The following is a 24,889-nucleotide window of genomic DNA, read 5'->3' as shown; positions in this document are numbered from 1 at the left end:
TTCTCAAATCCATCTGGAATAACAAAAAACCCAGGATAGCTAAAACTATTCTCAACAGTAAAAGAACTTCTGGGGGAATCAGTATCCTGGACCTCAAGCAGTACTACAGAGCAATAGTGTTAAAAACTGCATAGTATTGGTATAGTGACAGGGAGGTAGATCAATAGAATAGAATTGAAGACCCAGAAATAAACCCACACACCTATGGTCACTTGATCTTTGACAAAGGAGCTAAAACCGTGCAGTGGAAAAAAGATAGCCTTTTCAATAAATGGTGCTTGGTTCAACTGGAGGTCAGTATGCAGAAGAATGCGAATCGATCCATTCTTATCTCCTTGTACTAAGCTCAACTCCAAATGGATCAAGGACCTCCATATAAAACCTGACACACTGAAACTAATAGAAAAGAAACTGGGTAAGACTCTTAAGGACATGGGCACAGGGGAAAAGTTCCTAAACAGAACACCAATAGCTTATGCTCTAAAATCAAGAACTGACAAATGGGACCTCATAAAATTATAAAGTTTCTGTAAGGCAAAGGACACTGTCAAAAGGACAAAACAGGAAAAGATCTTCACCAACCCTACATCAGATAGAGGGCTAATATCCAATATATTCAAAGAACTCAAGAAGTTAGAGAGCCAAATAACCCTATTAAAAATGGGGTACAGAGCTAAACAAAGAATTTTCACCTGATTCCAGTATTATTGTAGATGTTGCTCTGCCCTGAGAACTCTGTAGGGGTGCTGTGGTTGACCTCAGCTGTGGTATGATGCAAAAGTCTGTCTTTGTGAGTGGAAAAGAACTCTTTCTGGGGACAAAATTCTGAATGATTTGCAGAAATTTGGAGAATTGATAAGAACTCTGATATAAAATTCTTCTTCTTAGTTCATACAATAGCCTACTGTCAGCTAACAATTCAAAACAAATTAATTTTTTTACTTATTTTCTTTTAAGAATTCATCACTACCTCAAGCTTCTTCATAATTACTATGCTTACATTGCCTGACATTACTTAGTAATTTAATTTTCCCTCAATTGTGAACTTTTCCTTCCAACAATGTTCATGTGGAAAGCTTATTAACATTTCATGAATGTCTATGTCAGCATCAAAAGTGCTGCTTCCATTTCTTACACTGTTTTGGGGATCTGCTGTTGCTGCACCCCAGGTGGCCACACTTCTGGCAAGCCTTCTTTTAGTCTCTGTAAATCCATCCCCATTTTATTCATTCTGAAGATAGAATTAAAGAGCTATGGAAATATAAGTGGAAAACCCTAATATGATTAGTATCTGAATACATCCCACTGCTCTGTGGAATATGGGTCTCTTTGTCATGAGTATGATTCCAAACTCTTCCCTCCTACTCGTAGATGCTAGTGGTGTAATATGATATGTTATTAATCTTCATAGTTTGCTAGGTTCCTGTCTTCATCAGGAAAGTGTGCTGAAATTTGGACTTCCCCTGCATTTAGAACATTAGCTTTGCCCTGTGTGCTAATCATATGATGCATTACACTGATGGATGTGCTGGTGCCATAGCAACATCACATATGTGACATCAAATATGGTCATGTTCTTTCTGCCTCTGTGTTTGCTTGGCAGCCTTAGGTTGAGCACATATGCTGCTTTAGTTACAGGGCACACTGGACGGAACTCTGGTGATACCATTACCCAGTTTTGACACTAAGATAGAGTGAACATGCGAGCATTCTATTTTTTGGAACATTTCATGAGCTACTGATAAAAGTATAAGTTTGGTATCATTTGTCAGTGAGACCATCTGAGACATGGATTCTTTTAACTAATAATTTTGTTTCTGTTCTCATGATAAACTACTTATTTTTTTGTTTCTAGGGCTTGTCTGCATTATCTGAGTTATAGAATTTGCCATAGGATGCTTAAATATTCAAATCTCCAAAAATATTACAATAGATTGGTATAGCGGTGCCACCATAAATATTTGTGAGTTAAAATAATGCACACCAAGGTAATTTCATTAGATGTAAAATTGTTTAGTTATTTACCATTCCTAGTGAATTCAATATTTTATCAAAATGTTTATTTATTTACCATTCCCAGTGACTTTAATATTTTATCAGAACGTATTAACATTTTTTACCTCTAAAGGCACTGTCCTTTGTCTCTATCTTTTAACTTGTATCATTACATAGCTGTATGTTCTGACAGGTTCCTGTCAGCATCTGAGTGGTTCTACTGCCCCCCTCCCATCTGCTTTGCTCTTATATGTTGCATATCTTTCTGATAAAGTCTATTTTAGCAAGTAGACAGTAGTTTTCCTTATGGCTTCAATTTGCTTTTTCTCGTTGGTAATAGTATGAACATCATGTACATATTTGTCACCCTTGTACTGTTGTGAGTTAATCTCACAGTATTTTCTCCCTTTCCCATTACTTTGTTATTGTTGTTGTACTCTGAGAGTTCACAACACATTTTATACAGATGCCCTGTTTCAAAAATGGCACATGTGAGCACTATCCCAGTCTGAAGTTTTTTTCATTATTTTAATGAATTTTGTATTAATTCTTTTAGTTAATTCATGTATTTTGTAGAGCAAATATTTCTCATTTTGGTGAAGTATAAGATGTAGTACTTGGTTTCAGTATCTAGTTTTAGAAATGTTCACCTAACACTGGCTGCTAAATACTATCATGCTTTATTCTGAACCATTTATAAACACACACACACACATATATACATCTGTATATATATATATGTATATATATATACATATATATATCATGTATAAATACATGTATTACATGTACTTAATTATATTGTAATAGTTTGTAATTGTAATAAATGATAAATTCTAATAAATTACAATAAATATATAGAGAGAGATTACATGTAATTCCATGACCTAATTAAGTTAACTTATTTGAGAATCTCAAAACTCATGTAAAGGTTCATCTTGAAGCCCTGGATGTTCAGTTGCCCAGCACAAACACATTCACATATATTGATATTCAGCACAGAATAGAACACACTGGCTCTTTATCACAAGGTCAAAATTAAAACTCTGTGGAGAAGCACCAGTTGTCCATGCTAACACAGAGAGGGAGAGCATTGGCACTGAGTGTGACAAGCCTGGCTGTCAAAGTCAACAGGAGAGGTGCTCCCCTGAGAGAGCCACCTGCAACCAGTGGTTGACAACAGCATATACCTCTGGCTCAGTGCTTACTTGGTGGAACTTGTGTGTGAATGACATTTCAAGAGGAATATGTGTACTTCGTTTGGATAATATTTTTACTATTTCCTCCTACTTTTTCCCCCTAAACCAATGACTTCAAATATGTGAGATACCTTAGGGTTTCTATTCCTGCACAAACATTATGACTAAGAAACAAGTGGGGAGGAAATGATTTATTCAGTTTACATGTTCTCATTGCTGTTCATCACCAAAGGAAGTCAGGACTGGAACTCATACAAGGCAGGAAGCAAAGCTGATGCAGAGGTTATGGAGAGATGTTACTTACTGGCTTGCTTTCCCTAGCATGTTCAGCTTGCTTTCTTATAAAATCCAGGACTACCAGCCCAGGGATGGCACCACTCACAAAGAGCCCCCACCCTTGATTACTAATTGACAAAATGACTTACAGCTGGATCTCATGGACCTATTTTCTCAAGGGAGGCTTCTTTCTCTGTGACTCCAGCTTGTGCCAAGTTGACACACAAAACCAGCCAGTACATGAGATCTATATGTATCTACTAATTTAATTAACAAGTACACCATGTCTAACATGTGACAGGAATGGTATCAAATACAAAGTAACATCTATGGAAAGAAACATCCTTTTCTCTACTTTAAAATTCTGTTTTTTACATAAGTCATGTAGAAATGTGATATAATGTCAAGTCATTCTGCTATTTTCTGTTGATTGAGTATGGTGTTTTATTAGTTATACTATTTAAATAATTGTAAACCTAACATTATTTAATACCGTTAATGCAAAGCCACAGGTCTCATCTTAAAGAAACTAAAAGGTAGCTTATTCTGAAGCCACTTTGAATGATCGTGGCCTGGGAACATGGATGTAGGATTTGGGGTAATTCCATGTTCCAATGTAGAAGCAGTTTTATGGTTTTACAGAACAAAGAAAGTCATAAATCAAGGTAAGTTTAAGACACATTGTTGGATCATCACAAAGCCAGTTACGGCAAGATGGTGGAAGCTATGTTCATAGGCTCCACAGGTTGTTTGATAGCACTCTTAGGTTTTGGATTGGTAGAAGCTAGTGACCTGCTGAGTTAATAATCCAAAATATGTATCTATTAATCACAAGATATTAGTTCAGATACAGGGTGGGGATGAGGAATGGCTATCTAGATGCTTAGTACTGACCCAAGATAAAGTGATTAGTTCCTGGACCTACAATATTCCAACTACTCTATGATACTGAAATGTCAAGAAGTCAATCAGTTTCTGCAAATACAGTTCCTTCTTATTAGTTTTCCTTTACAATATCAAAGAGTACAGATTAGTGACTTGGTTTCCCTGCCTTACAGATACATATTAACTAAGTATTCTGTGATACATTATTGAATAATTCTCTTGCTATTTTAATTAAACCATTATTTTGATGACTATACTTCAGGCTCAGTAGTATCATTGCAACATTGACTCTTTTATCCAAATGCATGAGTTGTAGGTTATTTTAGTCATTAATCATGTCCAGCACTAAGCTATTTCAGCAACTCCAGCAAACCTACTTTTTCATAGGTTGTCAACAGCTTCTCAAATCTGACAGAAATTAAAAGGTATAATTCTTGAAAATTTATCTACAACATTAACTCTATTCTGTCTGTCTGTCTGTCTTTCTATCTATCTATCTGTCTGTCTGTCTGTCTGTCTATCTATCTATCAAAATCAAATGGGGTTTTCTAAACTAAGAAATGAGGAAATTGTGTTTGGCTTTACACCCTTCACTACTATTTAGTATGTACTGCTTTAGTCAGTGGTTTGAAATCATTTCCTCTACTGAAATGACCATGTGATTTTTCTCTTTGAGTTTGTTTATGTAGTGGATTGCATTGATGGATTTCTGTATACTGAACTATCCCTGCATCCCTGGGATGAAGCCTACTTGATCATGGTGAATGATGGTTTTGATGTGTTCTTGGATTCAGTTGGCAAGGAATTTTATTGAGTATTTTTGCATTGATGTTCATAAGGGAAATTGGTCTGAAGTTCTCTTTCTTTGTTGGATCTTTGTGTGGTTTTGGGATCAGCATAATTGTGGCTTCATAGAACAAGTTGGGTAGTGTTCCTTCTGTTTCTATTTTGTGGAATAGTTTGAAGAGTATTAGTGTTAGGTCTTCTTTGAACGTCTGTTAGAATTCTGCACTAAAACCATCTGGCCCTGTGCTTTTTTTTGGTTGGAAGACTTTCTATTACCCCTTCTATTTCTTTAGGGGTTATGGGACTGTTTAGATGATCTATTTGACAAATGGGACCTCATAAAATTACAAAGTTTCTATAAGGCAAAGGACACCGTCAAAAGGACAAATCAGCAACGAACAAATTGGGAAAAGATCTTCACCTGATCTACATCTGATAGAGGGCTAATATCTAATATATACAAAGAACTCAAGAAGTTAGACCCCAGAAAATCAAATAACCCTATTAAAAATGGGGGTACAGAGCTAAACAAAGAATTTTCACCTGAGGAATATCAAGTGGCTGAGAAGCACCTTAAGAAATGTTCAACATCATTAGTTATTAGGGAAATGAAAATCAAAACAACCCTGAGATTTCACCCCACACCAGTCAGAATGGCTAAGATTAAAAACTCAGGAGACAGCAGGTGTTGACAAGGATGTGGAGAAGGAGGAACACTCTTCCACTGCTGGTGGGATTGCAAGCTGGTACAACCACTCTGGAAATCAGTCTGGCTGTTCCTCAGAAAACTGGTCAGGACACTTCCAGAGGACCCTGCTATACCACTCTTGGGCATATACCCAGAGGATTCTCCGCATGCAACAAGGATACATGTTCCACTATGTTTATAGCAGAGCTATTTATAATAGTCAGAAGCTGGAAAGAACCCAGATGTCCTTTAATGGAGGAATGGATACAAAAAAATGTGGTATATATACATAATGGAGTACTATTCAGCCATTAGAAACAATGAATTCATGAAATTCTTAGACAAATGGATGGAGCTGGAGAACATCATACTAAATGAGGTAACCCAGTCAAAAAAGAACACTCATGGTATGCACTCACTGATAAATGGATATTAGCCTAGAAGCTTGGAATACCCAATCCACATATCAAATGATGTCCAAGAAGAAGGAAGGAGTGGTCCCTGGTTCTAGAAAGACTCAGTGCAGCAGTGTAGGGGAATACCAGAACAAGGAAGTGGGAAGGGGTGGATGGGGGAACAGGGGGAGGGAAGAGGGCTTATGGGACTTGCAGGGAGGGGGGATCAAGGAAAGGGGAAATCATTTGAGATGTAAATAAAGAATATATCAAATAAAAAACAATGGAAATTATATATTTAAACATCAAAAAATGAAATAATTTCCTCATATCACAGAAATGGCTACAGAATTTGTAACAGGATGACAATCAGGATAAGGGGAACAGCTTGAAACAGAGCTCAGGATGGTTGGAGACTCTCAACAAGTCAGGAAATCATAGACCATATAGAAAAAAAACTCAAACTGTGCATATGTGCCTATAGTGCATGCCTTGATCATACATGTATGGACACATGATGTCTTTCTAGAGATTGAATATTAATCAAATGCACTTTGTAGAAATTTTGTTTTAAAGGTATACCAGGAAATTTATTTCTTTTTTGTTACATTTATCTTATATATGTTTTTCTTTCTGTGCACAGGAAATTAGGGACAATCAAAAATTCAAGTCAAAGAAAACCAAATCTGGACTTCTTTTTCTGAAAAATTCCCCATGATAGGTAAATAAATGTGGTGGCTTAAATATGCTTGATCCATGGAGTGGCACTATTTGGAGGTGTGGCCCTGTCAGAGTAAGTGTGTCACTGTGGGCATGGACTTTAATATCCTCTTCCTAGCTGCCTGGTAACCAGTCTTCTCTTGCCTGCCTTCATTAAAAGATGCTGAATTCTCCACTCTTCCTGCATCATGCCTGCCTGACTGAGCACTGCCATGCTTCTGCCTTGATGATAAGGGACTGAACCTCTGAACCTATAATCCAGCTCCAATTAAATGTTGCTCTTATAAGAGTTGCCTTGGTCATGGTGTCTGTTCACAGCAGTGAAACCCTAACCAAGATAATAAACAAAACCACATTTGCACAGTCTCTTCCAGAGAACGGAGAATAAGAAGCATTTCACAAGCCAGATTATGAGGACATAATTCACCAGAGGTGAAATCCTAGAAGTATCATGTAAGACACCCACAGAACAATCTAACTCTCACTTGACATCAGCGTGAAATTTTTTTTATCTGTATATAACAGATCTCCACTCAGAAAAAATGCTAAAAAAATATTTATAACACAGCATGACCACACCAGATATTCTGGGATGTAAGGTGGGTGAAGCATATAGCAAGGAAAAGACAACAATGTCAAAAGACTTAAAAAAAAAAATGGCCACTTCTGAAAAAATAAAAAAGACACTTCGACATGGAGGCTCTAGGGATATCAATGCTTTAGAGTAACGTACAACACAATGAAGTAAGAGAAGAGCCAGTAGCACACCATCACCTGTCCCACCCCTCCTGCCTTTCCTCGGGTCTCTGAAAACAAGCAAGAAGCTCACAGAAAACAGTGTGTGTAATAGAGATTATAATTGAAATGAATCTGTGGCAGTTACTGGCTGCTGGGGTGGGGAGGGTCTTCAGTGGTGTAGCCACCGGTTAAGCTACTCGTGCTTCTGTAAATGACAATAATGAAATTCATTGGGTCAACAAATCCAGAACCAATAAAAGCAAATCACAAAAGTCCAGGAGATTGAGTCGGGAAGAGGATCAGTGCAAGTCAGCATGGGACACAGAAGGTAGTAGGGGTAAATAGGTTCAGAACACCTTATATAGGTGTATAAAAATACCATAAGAAAACTACTCATTATCATATATCATGAATACCTGATAATAAAAATAAAACACTAACATTAACAGAACAATAATCTAGACTTCAGTTGGCTCTGTGCTTTTTCTCTTCTCAATATTTCCATTAATGTTTTACTGGAACATTGCAAATCAAGAGCTGAGCCATACAAACACAGAAGAGAATTTTTAAAGTTGTTTTTCAATTTTCCTTGAATTAATGCATAAAACCGAGTAGGCGATTAGAAGCTACATTAGCAGAAGGGGCAGTAAGTGCTGTGAAAATGGATATTTTTTAGCATAATAAAGTCCAGGTACATAGTAACAGGAATATTAATTCATACTGGAGTAAAAACTTTACCTGGAAATTTTTACTTGAATAAATTGTTATTAGAAAAAGTTATATTCTTATCTTTTCTTGCATTTGTATAACCAAGTATATATGTGACTCACTTTTCATAGACTATTTACATATAATAATTTTAAAATCTTTTAACTGTTTTTCTCTCAAATATAAAAAATGTACACTACAAATTATGTCTTTAGTTACCTTCAAATAAAATATTCACTGTTGTGTTGAAATATTACCAAATAAGTCAAAGTAAGTTTAAGGATTAAAAGAAAAAAGATTCTTTTCTTTCTTCCCTTTTTCTTCTTTCTAAATTAATTGCTGGTATTACCTTCTCTTGAGAACCTAACTGTGGTTGTTTGAATATCCTTGGACCAGGGAGTGGTGCTATTAGGAGATGTGGCCTTGTTGGAGTAGGTGTGGCTTTGTTTAAGGGAGTGTGTCTCTGTGGGGGTGGGATTTGAGACCCTCCTCCTTGCTGCCTGGATGACAGTCTTCAGTTTGCATTCAGAACAAGATGTAGAACTCTCAGATCCTCCAGCACCATGCCTGCCTGCACACTGCCATGCTGCCTGCCATGATGATAATGGACCCAACCTCTGAAAGTGTAAGCCAGCCTCAATAAATGTTGTTCTTTATAAGAGTTGCCTTAGTCATGAGGTCTCTTCACAACAATGCAAACCCTAACTAAGACAGTAACAGAATCAAATATAAAACGCGATTTGGTAAAGTAGGTTATTAAGGTTAAGTTGCCAGCAGGACTCTGCTTACCAGCAGGTCTACCTATCTGGAGTCAGCCTGTATTAGGCTATTCTAAGCCTCTGTAAATACTACAGGCATAAAGGGGCTTCAGAAGAGGCATTCAGACCATGGGACAGGGGGGAGATCAGGCAAGGAGACACACTGAAGCTCCTCACCACTGTGATGCTGGGGTATCTGAGGAAGCTGTGGAAAGCCAGCCTATTTGTGAGGACAAGGAGAGCTGGTCCAGGTAGGCAAAGGTGTCTTGCCTCACTGCCCTTCCTGGGTCCTGATGGCACACTCTGCTATGTTAACCAGAAAAGAGACAGGGAGAATACGCAGGTAAATGCCACTACTGGTGCCTTGCCTTGTGAGTATGTGGTAGGATAACCACCCACAGCTCAGTGCCAGGGAGTTATAAGAAGTTATAAGAACATGCAAAGTGGCCATAACAAAGCATGTGTAGAAAGCAAGTGGTCCATGTCACATGCTTCTTGGCTGTACCTCTCCCTCTGTGTAACCCTTGCCTTTAGACTCTCATAGCCCAGAAACTGTCTTCCACACTTTGCACAACTTCTCCTCTACCATCTTTCTAGTTGTTCCCAGCCATGTTCTTAAAGAGAGTCTGCCTCCCTGAACCCCTGCAGGAGGAGAGATTAAGGTGCTTTTCCTTCTGTGGAAGGCAGGCTGGCCTCTATGTCCCAGTAACCCTAGTAGATCCTATGTCAAGCTGATTAGGAAGTCGCTTCCTCCAACCTGCTCAGCACGTAAGCTTTACCTATCCTAAGGAGAAAGCTCAGAGCTCAGCCTTAACCAGCTCTCCCTATGTGTCTAAGGTCTTCCCTAATAACACCTTGAAGTTGTGCCAAACACCCAACAAAAACAGGTGTTTCTACAAATGCTTGTACCTATTACCTCAAAAATGAATTGTGAGCATCTGGTAGATATGGATACAGAAAGTCCACTGTATTCTTTTGAAGAAACTTTGTCCTTAAAGATCATCAGGCGGCTGGTCCAGAGGAAGGGCCATCAGTAGTAGAACCAAGCGGACAGGGTCCAGGCAGACCCTGCGCCCACGACTACTGACCATCGCTGGCCAGCCAGGCTGCGAGCAGCGGAGGATTTAAGGTGCCTTTCACCACACAGAAGTCACATCAGAACTCTGCCTCCCGCCAGTCAGTTACAAGGCCTCCATATTGGTTCTCGGTCGCCAGAGAAATCAGACTAAGGTACGCAAATATAACCCGAGACCAACATCGCGGGGGTCTAAGCCCGACGGGCGTTGGCCTGCACCGAGGCCCTGGGCTGATCGGGGGGCCACCGGGGTGCAAACCCGGCCAGGAGGTTTTCTTCCCCCAGGCCAGCGCGCGCACCACCGCCATTTTGCCTAAGGGAAGCCAGAGAGACCTAGCAGGCAAAACCAAACCGCCTAACAGGCATAGCCCGAGGCGGACATAGCAGGGGTCTCAGACGGTCAGGCCCTGGACTGCCCCCAGGTCCTGGGCTGCTCGGTGGGCCATCTGTGTGCTGACCCAGCCAGGAGCTTGTTTGCCTGGGCCGGCGCGCGCCTCCGCCATTTTGCCTACGGGAAGCCAGAGAGACTAGCAGACAAAACCAAACCAGCTAACAGGCATAGCCCGAGGCAGACATAGCAGGGGTCTCAGACGGTCAGGCCCTGGACTGCCCCCAGGCCCTGGGCTACTCGGTGGGCCATCTGTGTGCTGACCCGGCCAGGAGGTTGTTTATCTGGGCCGGTTTGCGCACCACCGCCATTTTGCCTACTAGAAGCCAGAGAGACCTAGCAGGCAAAACCAAACCAACTAACAGGCATAGCCCGAGGCGGACATAGCAGGGGTCTCAGACGGTCAGGCCCTGGACTGCCCCCAGGCCCTGGGCTGCTCGGTGGGCCATCTGTGTGCTGACCCGGCCAGGAGGTCGTTAGCCCAGCAGACTCTCCCAGCACTCTCAGGGAGCGTGCCCACGCCACCATCCTAGACACCTGACAGACCCAATTAACACTCACAGCTGAGGGGAACTTTGCTCTGACATTGGCCTGCCAGGCTTTTGCCTAGACTCAGGGCCTGAGCAGCTAGGCTAGCCTTGTGTGCACCAACCCGGTTGGGAGTCCTGCTGCCCAGCAGAGAGATCAGCACACAGAAAAGGTCCCTGCAGCATACAGCCTCAGCGCTCCCTGAAGAAGCAAACGGGCACCTTCTGGCTCACAGACACAATCTGGGGCAAAGAACACTAGGGCTGCAAGGGCACCCAAGAGGAGGAAAGCACATCAGCAATCTGCAAAAGGGAAAACCCTGCCCTCCAGTGTTGCAGAAATAGCCCTAGAGCCTCTCAGGAGGCTGTAACACCAGCCGGAGACAAGACCAATTAGCTCCAGAGAACAAGATGACAAAGGGCAAACGCAGGAACGCTACTAACAGAAATCTAGGCAATATGGCAGCATCTGAACCAAACTCTCCAACATCAGCAAGTCCTAGTTATGCCAACACACCAGAGAAACAAGATTTGGATTTAAAATCACTGTTCATGATGCTGCTAGAAGAACACAAAAAGGACATGAATGAATCTCTTAAAGCAATACAGGGGAACATGAATAAGCTAGAAACCCGTTTAATGGAAACACAAAAAAACACTTAAAGAAATGCAGGAGAAAGAGGCCCAAGAGATAGAAGCCAATAAAGAAGAAAGGCAAAAAAATACTTAAAGAAATGCAGGAGAAGTTGAGTCAACAGGCAGAAGTCATGAAAGAGGAAACACAAAAATCTCTTAAAGAATTACAGGAAAACACAGACAAACAAATGATGGAAATGAGCAAAACCATCCTGGACCTAAAAACAGAAGTAGAAACAACTAAGAAATCACAAAGGGAGACAACTTTGGAGATAGAAAACCTTGAGAAAAAATCAGGGGCCATAGATGCAAATATAAACAACAGAATACAAGAGATGGAAGAAAGAATCTCAGATGCCTAAGATACTATAGAAACCATTGACTCAACTGTCAAAGAAAATGCAAAATGCAAAAAGCTTGTATCCCAGAACATCCAGGAAATCCAGGATACAATGAGAAGACCAAACCTAAGGATTATAGGTATAGATGAGAGTGAAGATTTACAACAGAAAGGGCCAGCAAATATCTTCAACAAAATTATGGAAGAAAACTTTCCTAACTTAAAGAGAGAGATGCCTATGAATATACAAGAAGCCTACAGAACTCCAAACAGACTGGACCTGAGCAGAAATACCTCCCGTCACATAATAATCAAAACCCCAAATGCTCTAAACAAAGAAAGAATATTAAAGGCAGTAAGAGAGAAAGGCCAAGTAACATATAAAGGAAGACCTATCAGAATCACACCAGACTTCTCACCAGAGACCATGAAAGCTAGAAGATCCTGGGCAGATCTCATGCAGACTCTAAGAGAACACAAATGTCAGCCAAGACTACTATACCCAGCAAAACTCTCATTCACCATAGATGGAGAAACCAAGATATTCCATGACAAAACCAAATTCACACAATATCTTTCCACAAACCCAGCTCTGCAAAGAATAATAGGAGGAAAACTCCAATACAAGGAGGGAAACTACACACTGGAAAAAGCAAGATAGTTACCTTCCTTCATCAAACCCAAAAGAAGATAACCACTCAAATATAAAAAGAACATCAAAAATGACAGGAAGTAATAATCAATATTCCCTAATATCTCTTAACATCAATGGTCTCAATTCCCCAATAAAAAGGCATAGACTAACAGACTGGATAAGGCAACAGGACCCTACAATTTGCTGTATACAGGAGACACACCTCAGTGTCAAAGATAAAAACTACCTCAGAGTAAAAGGCTGGAAGACAATCTTACAAGCCAATGGTCACAGGAAACGAGCAGGAGTAGCCATTCTAATATCAGATAAAATTGACTTTCAACCTAAAGTCATCAAAAGAGACACAGAAGGACATTTCTTGCTGGTCAAAGGAAAAATCCACCAAGAAGAACTTCAAATTCTGAACATCTATGCACCAAATGCAAGGGCACCCTCATTCGTAAAAGAAACCTTACTAAAGCTCAAAGCACACATTGCACCTAACACAATAATTGTGGGGGACTTCAACACTCCACTTTCCTCAATGGACCGATCAGGAAAACAAACTAAACAGGGACACAGTAAAACTAATTGAAGCTTTGGATCAATTGGATTTGACTGATATTTATAGAACATTTCACCCTAAAGCAAAAGAATATACCTTTTTCTCAGCACCTCATGGTACCTTCTCCAAAATCGACCATATAATTGGACACAAGGCAGACATCAACAAATATAAGAAGATCGAACTAATCCCATGCCTCCTATCAGATCACTATGGAGTAAAAGTGATCTTCAATAGCAACAAAAACAACAGAAAACCCACATACACGTGGAAACTGAACAATATTCTACTCAATGATACCTTGGTCAAGGAAGAAATAAAGAAAGAAATTAAAGACTTTTTAGAACACAATGAAAATGAAAACACAACATACCCAAATCTATGGGACACAATGAAAGCAGTGCTAAGAGGAAAACTCATAGCCCTGAGTGCCTCCAAAAAGAAAATGGAGAGAGCACACATTACCAGCTTAATGACACACCTGAAAGCCCTGGAACAAAAAGAAGCTATTTCACCCAGGAGGAGTAGAAGGCAGGAAATCATCAAACTCAGGGCCGAAATCAACCAAGTAGAAACAAAGAGAACCATACAAAAAATCAACAAAACCAGGAGCTGGTACTTTGAGAAAATCAACAAGATAGATAAACCCTTAGCCAGACTTACCAAAGGGCACAGAGAAAGTATCCAAATTAACAAACTTAGAAATGAAAAGGGAGATATAACAACGGAAACTGAGGAAATCCAAAAAATCATCAGATCCTACTACAAGAGCCTGTACTCAACACAACTGGAGAATCTGGAGGAAATGGACAATTTCCTTGACAGATACCAAATACCAAAATTAAATCAGGACCAACTAGACCATCTAAACAGTCCCATAATGTCTAAAGAAATAGAAGGAGTCATAGAAAGTCTTCCAACCAAAAAAAGCACAGGACTAGATGGTTTCAGTGCAGAATTCTATCAGACCTTCAAAGAAGAGTTAACACCAATACTCTTCAAATTGTTCCACAAAATAGAAACAGAAGGAACACTACCCAATTCCTTCTACGAAGCCACAGTTACGCTGATACCAAAGCCACACAAAGATCCAACAAAGAAAGAGAACTTCAGACCAATTTCCCTTATGAACATCGATGCAAAAATACTCAATAAAATTCTTGCCAACTGAATCCAAGAACACATCAAAATGATCATCCACCATGATCAAGTAGGCTTTATCCCGGGAATGCAGGGTTGGTTCAATATACGGAAATCCATCAATGCAATCCACTACATAAACAAACTCAAAGAACAAAACCACATGGTCATTTCATTGGATGCTGAAAAAGCATTTGACAAAATTCAGCATCCTTTCATGCTTAAAGTCTTGGAGAGAACAGGAATTCAAGGCCCATACCTAAACATAGTAAAAGCAATATACAGCAAACCGGTAGCCAGCATCAAACTAAATGGAGAGAAACTTGAAGCAATCCCACTGAAATCAGGGACCAGACAAGGCTGCCCCCTTTCTCCTTATCTTTTCAATATTGTACTTGAGGTACTAGCTCGGGCAATTCGACAACATAAGGAGGTCAAAGGGATACAAATTGGAAAGGAAGAAGTCAAACTTTCATTATTTGCAGACGACATGATAGTCTACCTAAGTGACCCAAAAAACTCCACTAGAGAGCTCCTACAGCTGATAAACAACTTCAGCAAAGTGGCAGGTTATAAAATCAACTCAAGCAAATCAGTGGCCTTCCTATACTCAAAGGATAAGCAGGCTGAGAAAGAAATTAGGGAAATGACCCCCTTCACAATAGCCACAAACAATATAAAGTATCTTGGGGTGACTCTTACCAAACATGTGAAAGATCTGTATGACAAGAACTTCAAGACTCTGAAGAAGGAAATGGAAGAAGACCTCAAAAAATGGGAAAACCTCCCATGCTCATGGATCGGTAGAATCAATATAGTTAAAATGGCCATTTTGCCAAAAGCAATATACAGATTCAATGCAATACCCATCAAAATCCCAACTCAATTCTTCACAGAGTTAGAAAGAGCAATTATCAAATTCATCTGGAACAACAAAAAACCCAGGATAGCTAAAACTATTCTCAGCAACAAAAGAAAATCTGGGGGAATCAGTATCCCTGACCTCAAGCAATACTACAGAGCAATAGTGTTAAAAACTGCATGGTATTGGTACAGTGACAGGCAGGAGGATCAATGGAACAGGATTGAAGATCCAGAAATGAACCCACACACCTATGGCCACTTGATCCTCGACAAAGAGGCTGAAAACATCCAATGGAAAAAAGATAGCCTTTTCAACAAATGGTGCTGGTTCAACTGGAGGGCAGCATGCTGAAGAATGCGAATTGGTCCATCCTTGTCTCCTTGTACTAAGCTCAAATCCAAATGGATCAAGGACCTCCACATAAAGCCAGACACTCTGAAGCAAATAGAAAAGAAACTGGGGAAGACCCTTGAGGACATCGGTACAGGGAGAAAGTTTCTGAACAGAACACCAATAGCGTATGCTCTAAGAGCAAGAATTGACAAATGGGACCTCATAAAATTACAAAGTTTCTGTAAGGCAAAGGACACCATCAAGAGGACAAATCGGCAACCAACAAATTGGGAAAAGATCTTCACCAATCCTACATCAGATAGAGGGCTAATATCCAATATATATAAAGAACTCAAGAAGTTAGACTCCAGAAAACCGAACAACCCTATTAAAAAATGGGGTACAGAGTTAAACAAAGAATTCTCACCTGAAGAACTTCGGATGGTGGAGAAGCACCTTAAAAAATGCTCAACTTCATTAGTCATTAGGGAAATGCAAATCAAAACAACCCTGAGGTTTCATCTTACACCAGTCAGAATGGCTAAGATTAAAAATTCAGGAGACAGCAGGTGTTGGAGAGGGTATGGAGAAAGAGGAACACTCCTCCACTGCTGGTGGGGCTGCAAATTGGTACAACCACTCTGGAAATCAGTCTGGCGGTTCCTCCAAAAACTGGGCACCTCACTTCCAGAAGATCCTGCTATACCACTCCTGGGCATATACCCAGAGGATTCCCCACCATGTAATAAGGATACATGCTCTACTATGTTCATAGCAGCCCTATTTATAATTGCCAGATGCTGGAAAGAACCCAGGTATCCCTCAACAGAAGAGTGGATGCAAAAAATGTGGTATATCTACACAATGGAGTACTATTCAGCCATTAGAAACAATGAATTCATGAAATTCTTAGGCAAATGGATGGAGCTAGAGAACATCATAGTAAGTGAGGTAACCCAGACTCAAAAGGTGAATCATGGTATGCACTCACTAATAAGTGGATATTAACCTAGAAAACTGGAATACCCAAAACATAATCCACACATCAAATGAGGTACAAGGAGAAAGGAGGACTGGCCCCTGGTTCTGGAGAGACTCAGTGAAACAGTATTCGGCAAAACCAGAACAGGGAAGTGGGAAGGGGTGGGTGGGAGGACAGGGAAAGAGAAGGGGACTTAAGGGACTTTCGGGGAGTGGGGGGCTAGAAAAGGGGAAATCATTTGAAATGTAAATAAATTATATCGAATAAAAAAAAAAGATCATCAGGCAATTAAAACTAACATCAAGCACATAGACAGACCATTCCTGTTCATGAGTTGCCAGCATAAAGAAACTGAAACCAAAGGACATTGTTGGTTGCCAGGACCGCATGCCCTATCAGGGATCTGTTCTTCAAAATCCCAAGTCATACTTGCACGTGTGCACCCAGAGACATCTCATTAATTACTTCAGAGTATTTTCTTTCCTCAGGAACATGGACTATGCTCTCCACATCACTACAATTTCCTGTAGATGAACCTCTCTACATGTATACAATCATCCTCCTTCCCAGAAGCTCAAGAGGGACACTTTTCATTTGTTTTCTAGTTGATGGAATGGAAAAAGCATTTATTCACAGAGGTACAGTTAATAAAGTAGTAAGTCAGTCTGTGATCCATGAGGAGGTATGGTCCCAATACCTAGTTTTCTTAGTACAACCCAAGAAACAAAACTTACAATAATATGCATAAGTTTAAGTTCAGTCATCAACTAGGCCTCACTAGAAAATTTAAATAAGCCCAAGAGCAAGATTATTCCAACACAAAAGCACTGCTGTGACCGTTCTCTATAGGGCCTAGTGGTCCAGACTTATAATCTTGGCTGCTCAAGAGGCTTAGGAGCCTCATAGTTCAGGCCCTGCTTAGGGTGCAGAATAAGTTCAATGACAATCTTTTAAACTTATTGAGATCCTGCTTCAAAATAAAAAGTAAAAGGAGAACTAGAGATATCACTTAGCATATGCCTATCATGCACAAAACCCTGGGAATTCTGTTCTCCCTCAGGAACATTGTACTGAGAAAATGACGTCCATCCTGGAGAAATACCATCTAGTTTCAGAAAAATCTCTTCATTCTGAGGAAAACATGTCTACCCTGAGGAAATGCTGTCCCCTGTAAAGACACATATTTACTCTAAGGAAACTGTGTACTTTCAGGAAATGCTGTTCAAGGTGAGGAAACAGTTTATCATGAAACATTGTCCACTGTGTGGAAACATTGTCTACGTTGAGAAAACTGTCCACTGAGGAAACTTTGTCCACTCTAAGAACTGTTCCTGCAGAGAAAATGCTGTTCAGTCTGAGTAAACTGTCCTCTCTGAGGAAATTCTTTCCATTGTGAAGGAACATGGCTTACCTTGAGGAAACACTATATTTGAAACTCTGCGTCCCTTGAGGAAACCCTGCTAGTCCTGGAGAAAGGCATCCCTGAAGTTCCTCTTTCCTAAACACAGGATTCCTTCTACATTCTAGGTGCTAGGGAGCCCCCAAGCCTGCTACCTACCTCATCCTCACCCTAGACTGAGACCTGTTAAAGATGAAGGCTATGCCCTCCAATTTGAGGATAGCTGTTGCCCAGCTGTCATGAAATCATCCTTTATATCCAAACAGAAGAGGATTCACATCCGAAATTGGTTTTTGCCCCCTCTATAAAGCAATGTGACCTTGACCAAGTGACTGTGTGGTGTGGGCATGGGGAGAATTTAGAACTGATGAGTTCTAAATCCCTTCCCAGGGTGAGGATTTTGTTTAAAGAGGTGAAAGGGCCAGTGGGAATCGATGCTCAGCTCCCACTGGCCGGCCCCTTGGCATGCACACTCCTCTGGCTGCCAGGAAGCACCAATGAGCTGTGCGGCTGCTCTCCTGCTGTTTCATCCAAACCACAACCACAGTGGCACAGGCTCTGCCTCTGACAGCTTCCCTGCCTCCTGCTTCAAGCTGTCCATACATGATAGCCCTTTATTTAATGAGTCAATTTAAATAATAATCTGATGGGGGGTCAAATGAAGGCATGGAGTTCACAGGAATTATTAAAGAATAGTGAAAGAATATTATAAAAACTCACTTTCACTATTCAAGGAACAGAGGGAAGAAAGGGAACTGTAACCTGGACAGGACATTTTAGGACTGGGGAAATTCTAACAGTGGGTGGCCATGGCCCAGCAAGAGGCTGGGCACAAAGCCAGATCTCTGCAGAAATACCAGAGAAATCCACACTTCACTTATTTTTATTATAGATTAAACATTAACAAGCAAATGTCTGAGGAATCAGTCTAGATACATTGATAAGAAATAAGCAGATATTTAAAGGGGAATTCTTAAAGATACTTTTATGATTGAAAATCATAATAAATTACAGTCTGATTAATCATGTGGATTAATGATACCATCAAATTTAATTCATCATGTATTATAAGTTTAGAGATGACCCATCCCAGACTCAGGCTATTCTAAGATCTAAGGAAATGTCAAATCCACTGTCCAGAGCACACACACTGAATTGTAGTTATCTGCCATTAGGAACAACAGTCAACTTCTTTAAGACACGAGTGCTTGGGAATCTCACAGTGAGAGAATAACTGAATACCAATGTTCTAAATATCTGGTAAAGTGAGTTACTTTGAATTGGAATGGACTTTTAATTTATGAGGGGGTTCCTATGTACACTGTCATGATGAAATTATTCATCCCATCTCCTAGGTATAGTTACAATTTGAAGTGTTTGTATAATATTTCTGGGAATAAAGTTATAATGGACAAAGCTGCTAACTCACTATCCCATCCTCTGTGATTATCGTGATAAAAGACAAGATGGCAGTAGAGTCTGTTCACTGTAGTTAACATGAACACAGTGTATAGCCCTTAGATTACTTGTGATGGTGCCCAAGAACAGCAGGATGAGAAGTAGGAGGCAAGCTGGGAGATGGAGCTCTGGACGCAGATCTGGAGCATGTTGCAAGAGCAGAAGGGAAAGTCAGTTTCTGCCTGTGCAGTCCCAGCACCTGGAGAACGTGGGCAAAGATGGAGGACTTGTTGCTTTGGTCTTAAACATTAGTCACAGAATCTCTGTAAACCATATGGAATATCTCTTAGTTGGGTATTCATTGCTGTGATAAAACACCATGACCAAAAGCAACTTGAGCAGAGGGTTTACTTCAGTTTACTTCTTGTAGTCCATCTTCCAGGAATGTCAGGGAAGAAAATGAAGGCAGGGAACCTGGATACAGGAGCTGACGCAGAAGCCATGGAGAGCCCTACTTACTGTTTTGCTTCCTATGGGTTCCTAAACTGACTTTCTTATAGCTCCGTGGACTACCAGCTCATGGAAGGTACCATCCACAATAGGAAGAACCCTTTCATATCCACCAGGAAATGCTCTACAGGCTTATGTACACCCTGATCTGAATGGAGGTATTTTCTCCATTGAGGTTCCTACTCTTAGATAACTCTAGCTATGTCAAGCTAGCATAAAAATTAGCCAGTACAGATGTAAATCTATCCACTAATGTTACAGACATGAAATTAATACATTGAACAATCTGTGGAAAGATTCTGAATAAAAAGTAACTAGTATAATTAGCCAGCTAAAATCAACATCCAGTAAGAAGACACAGGAGATTCAGTCCTCCCACACCAGGACATTACTGTTTTACTAAGTCACAGCATGTATACAGACTCTGAAAGAGTCGTCTGGAGCTAGCTAAATAAATCCCAGAGGGCAGGCATGCTGTGTTGTAAAATTCACATCATCTAGTAATTTGGTGTTGGGAAGGGATTGTAATACTCACTTTAAAGAAATAAGAGCTTGTTTTGCTTTTAACAGACTATTTGCTTTTTTGTACCTATTGCTTCTAAGGCAGAACAGGTAACTAGATAAAGCTGGAGAGGGTGGTGTAGTCACACTTAAAACTTGTAGTATAGACAAACCCAGAGAGTGGTAATATAGGAAAAACCTGGTAGTATAGACACTTCTGGAGCAGATGGTGGAGGCATGCCAGGAGAGGGTAGTATAAATACACTAGGAGCAGGTGGCAACACCAGGCCTGGAGCAGGTGGTACAGAGTTGCCTGGAAAGGGTGATATAAACAAACCACTCAAACAGGTGGTACGGACATATCTGAAGCAGGGAGTGAAGAAATGCCAGAAGTGCGTATTGGGAACACACTTGGAATAAGTGGTGCAGAAATGCCTGGGGCAGGTGGTATAGACATTTGGAAGATTAATTAAGCAACCCAAAGTCACAGTTCGTGGGAGTGGGAGTGGGGTGATTACCAAGTACCTGGGACTTTCAAACTCACATACAGACCTCTTTTCCAGCACACTTGTTGCCTGGAGAAAAAAAAGAGGAAGGTGTGAGTTGATGAGCTATCACATACCACACGCTGTTTCTAAAGGTAGAGTCTGCCAGCATCTTCCCCAAACAGATGGCCTAGTGAAAATAAAGAAGTGTCACGGAAGGAAAACGTATAACCCATTCAATTGACAACTCTACTGAACCATTAGACACACTCTCATAAAGATAGGGACTCTTCCCCAAAGATAAATAACCCACCCTTTCAGATGGGCTTTCCAAAGACAGATACACATCTCCACAGTATTGTCTCCATAGTATCTTAGCCTTCTAGTATTCTGAAAGGAAGGAAGAACTTGCCTTTCCCTGGCATTAATAGTCTTCCTTTTAAACAAGAAAATTTTCAGCACAGTTTTCCTAATCTCAGGTAATAAAGGTCATTATAGACTAATTAAAATAACTTGATATGAAGGTACTTTGATTCCTAACATAATTATGTATTACTATTATGCCTCTATTGAGAAACTAGGGATAAAGTGGCAGTAGTGGGTTCATTTCTTTTACCATGTTCCAGGCCCTGGGTTCTCTTCCAAGCACTAGAGAAAACAAAACCAAAAGTCAGAACCAAACCAAAGCACATCCTCTTTATATTGACCATATTTGTTTATCCCCAAGAATGCCTGAGCTCTGAAGTTCAGCTTAGAGTTCCATACTCAAATTTGAATGTGAGATTCTAGTTCAGCTCTTAAAGTGCTCTAGTGATGTCAGAGCTTGGGAGCCATCAGTGTTGATATTCAGGTGCACCATACTATGCAAATCCTCAAAGGCGCTTGCAGACTTCCCAGATGGCTTCTTGTGCAGATTCTCTACACTCTTAAACTTGAACACACAAGATTGCCTTGTGTGAACTTTGTCTTTTTAAAATTTCAATATATGGTTATTGAATCTATCATAAAAAGACTTTAAACATGTTTTTATATCTACTCCTAGTAAAAATAAAGCACGTATAGACCTCTCCCCACAAAGGAAGACATCTTAACATGAAAGGATGTTTGTATTTGGCGGCCCAGAAGTCAAGTAGGAAGACAAGACAGGCTGCATTATTCAAGTCACAGTCACACTGCACGATGATACAGGAGAAGACAAAGGATGCTCGGAGAGTGTACCGGTTAATGTGATGTTCACACACCTACAGCAGGTGATATATGCACAAAGATGAGGAAGTAGGAATCTATATTAAAATGTAGGTACACCTAGGCAGTCTGCTACAGGAAGCTACCAGATTACACCTGCCCAGTTAATTTCTAATACATAGAAGAGAATACTGGCTCTTGAGGTGGAGTAAATTGTGAAAGATGTCCTGATATTTTATTGGTAAAGATAGAGATTTATGCCCAAATCTACACAAATAATTTCTATATGGATAGCAAAGAAGCACAGAGGAAAAAGTCATTCAAATGCAAAAAGGCAATGTCACAAAAATTACAGACAATAAAAATTCTCAGTATTTCAAGTTAATAGGGAGTGAAGGACTTTTGAAACATTACAGACAAAAGCTTTGTACAGAAAACCAACAGTGACATCAGAATGGACAATTGTACCTGGTGCATTGAATGATAGTGGGTAGCACATAGCTCAGACTCTAAAACAAGTCCCAGTCAATATTAAAAAGCTTAAATCTTAGAAAGTATTTTTTATTCTGAATGGAGAATACAAGAAACCAAGCTCATGAATTCATAAATAGAGCATCCGGCATCCCCCTGGAGACCTACTGGGCCCCAAGAATACTTAGCTTGGAATTAGAAACCAGCCCCAACAATCCCCTCCCAGTCTGGTCCGCCTGGAGCATAGTCAGCAGAGAGGCCTGTAGAGGATCCAAGAACTACCATCTTGGAAAACTACCCACCAATCCCTAGCCAGTGAGGTCTGCCTGTGGCATAGCCAGGGGAGTCAGGTCCCCAGACCTCATTGTCTGGACCACAACTTTCTCAAGAAGTCCTGCTGTCATCAGGATTACCCAGCCAACATCAGGGAAAATGATATACTTAAAAGACAGTTTAAGAACACAATCAACCATTCTTTCTGCTGGCCCTCAGAGCTTCAGTCATTTTCTCTCACCCAATACCATATCATGTTTCACTTTCCCCTTTCTCCCCCAGGAGCCTTCCTCTCTTCCCATTTGTGATTGCTTTGTTCTCCCTCCCAAGTGGGAATGAGGCATCCTCACTTGGGCACGTTAGCTTGTTGAGCTTGTTGAGTTCTGTGCACTATATCATGGGCACTCTGTACTTTTTTAGCATCCACTTATTAGTGAGTAAATCCCATGCTTGTCCTTTTGGGTCTGAGTTACCTCACTCAGGTTGATATTTTCCAATTCCACCCATTTGCCTACAAAACTCAGGATATCCTCATTCTTAATAGCTGAGTAGTATTCCATTGTGTAAATGAACCACATTTTCTGTATCCATTCTTCTGTCGTAGGACATCTGGATTGTTTCTAGCTTCTGGCTATCACAAATAAGGCTGCTATGAACATAGTAGAACATGTGCCCCTGTGGCATGGTGGGCATCTTTGGGTATATTCCCAAGAGTGGTATACCTGGGTCTTCAGGTAGATATATTTCCAACTTTCTGAGGAACCTCCAGATTGATTTCCAGAGTGGTTGTACCAGTTTTCAATCCTACCAGCAATGGAGGAGTGTTCCTCTTTGTCCACATCCTCTCCAACATGTGCTATCACCTGAGGTTTTGATCCTAGCCATTCTGATTGGTGTCATTAGGTGTTTCTTAGCCATTCGAGATTCCTCTGTTGTGAAATCTCGGTTTAATTCTATATCCCATTTTTTGATTGGGTTGTTTGGTTTTTTGGTGATTAGTTTCTTGAGTTCTTTATATATTTTGGATATTGGATACAGGGTTAGTGAAGATTTTTCCCAATCTGTAGGTTGCCAATTGTCTTATTGACTATGTCCTTTGCCCTACAGAAGCTTTCTAGTTTCTGGCCAGGTGGTGGTGGTGCACGCCTTTAAGCCCAGCACTTGGGAGGCAGAGGCAGGTGAATTTCTGAGTTTGAGGCCAGCCTGGTTTACAGAGTGAGTTCCAGGACAGCCAGGGCTACACAGAGAAACCCTGTGTAGAAGCTTTCCAGTTTCATGAGGTCCCATTTATCAATTCGTGGTCTTAAAGCATGAGCCATTGTAGTTCAGGAGATAGAAGGTTGAGGGGACCCTCCAGAATGCACCAGAAACCTGGGAAGTGAGAGACTCTCAGGACTCAAATGGGGCCATTACATGAGATGATCAACAGTAGGGAGAGAGAACGTATAAAGCTGGGTCCCATCTCCAGCAGGAAGACAGGGCATCAAATGGGGGAGAGGGGCCATACCACAGTCCTATTCGTGCCTCTCTGAAAGAATTCCAGGGACGGAAATGGATAGGGGCCTGAGGAAAAGAAGGTCCAGAGACAGACTCAAAGAGGGATCCAGCTCAAGGGGAGGTCCCAAGGCCTGACACTATGACTGAGGCTATGGAGCTCTCACAAAATGGGACCGAGCATGATCTCACTCTAGAAGACCCAATAAGCAGCTGAAAGAGTCAGATACAGATATCTGCATCCTACCAATCCACAGAAACAGCTGACTCCTGTTGTTGAATTAGGGAAGGCTGAAAGAGGCTGAAGAGAAGGGCAATCTTGTAGGAGGACCAGCAGTCTCATTTAATCAGGACCCCTGAGATCTCTCAAACACTGGACCACCAAATAGGCAACATATAACAGCTGATATGAGGCCCCCAACATGCATACAGTAGAGGACTGCCAGGTATGTGTTAATTCAGAGATGATGCATCTAACCTTCAAGAGACTGGAGGTCCCAGGGAATTTAGAGAGCAGAAGGGGTGGGGGGGGACATCCAC

Source organism: Apodemus sylvaticus, chromosome 6 (genome assembly GCF_947179515.1).
Source record: "Apodemus sylvaticus chromosome 6, mApoSyl1.1, whole genome shotgun sequence".
In the NCBI taxonomy this organism is placed as follows: domain Eukaryota; kingdom Metazoa; phylum Chordata; class Mammalia; order Rodentia; family Muridae; genus Apodemus; species Apodemus sylvaticus.
This window is presented reverse-complemented; position numbering follows the sequence as displayed.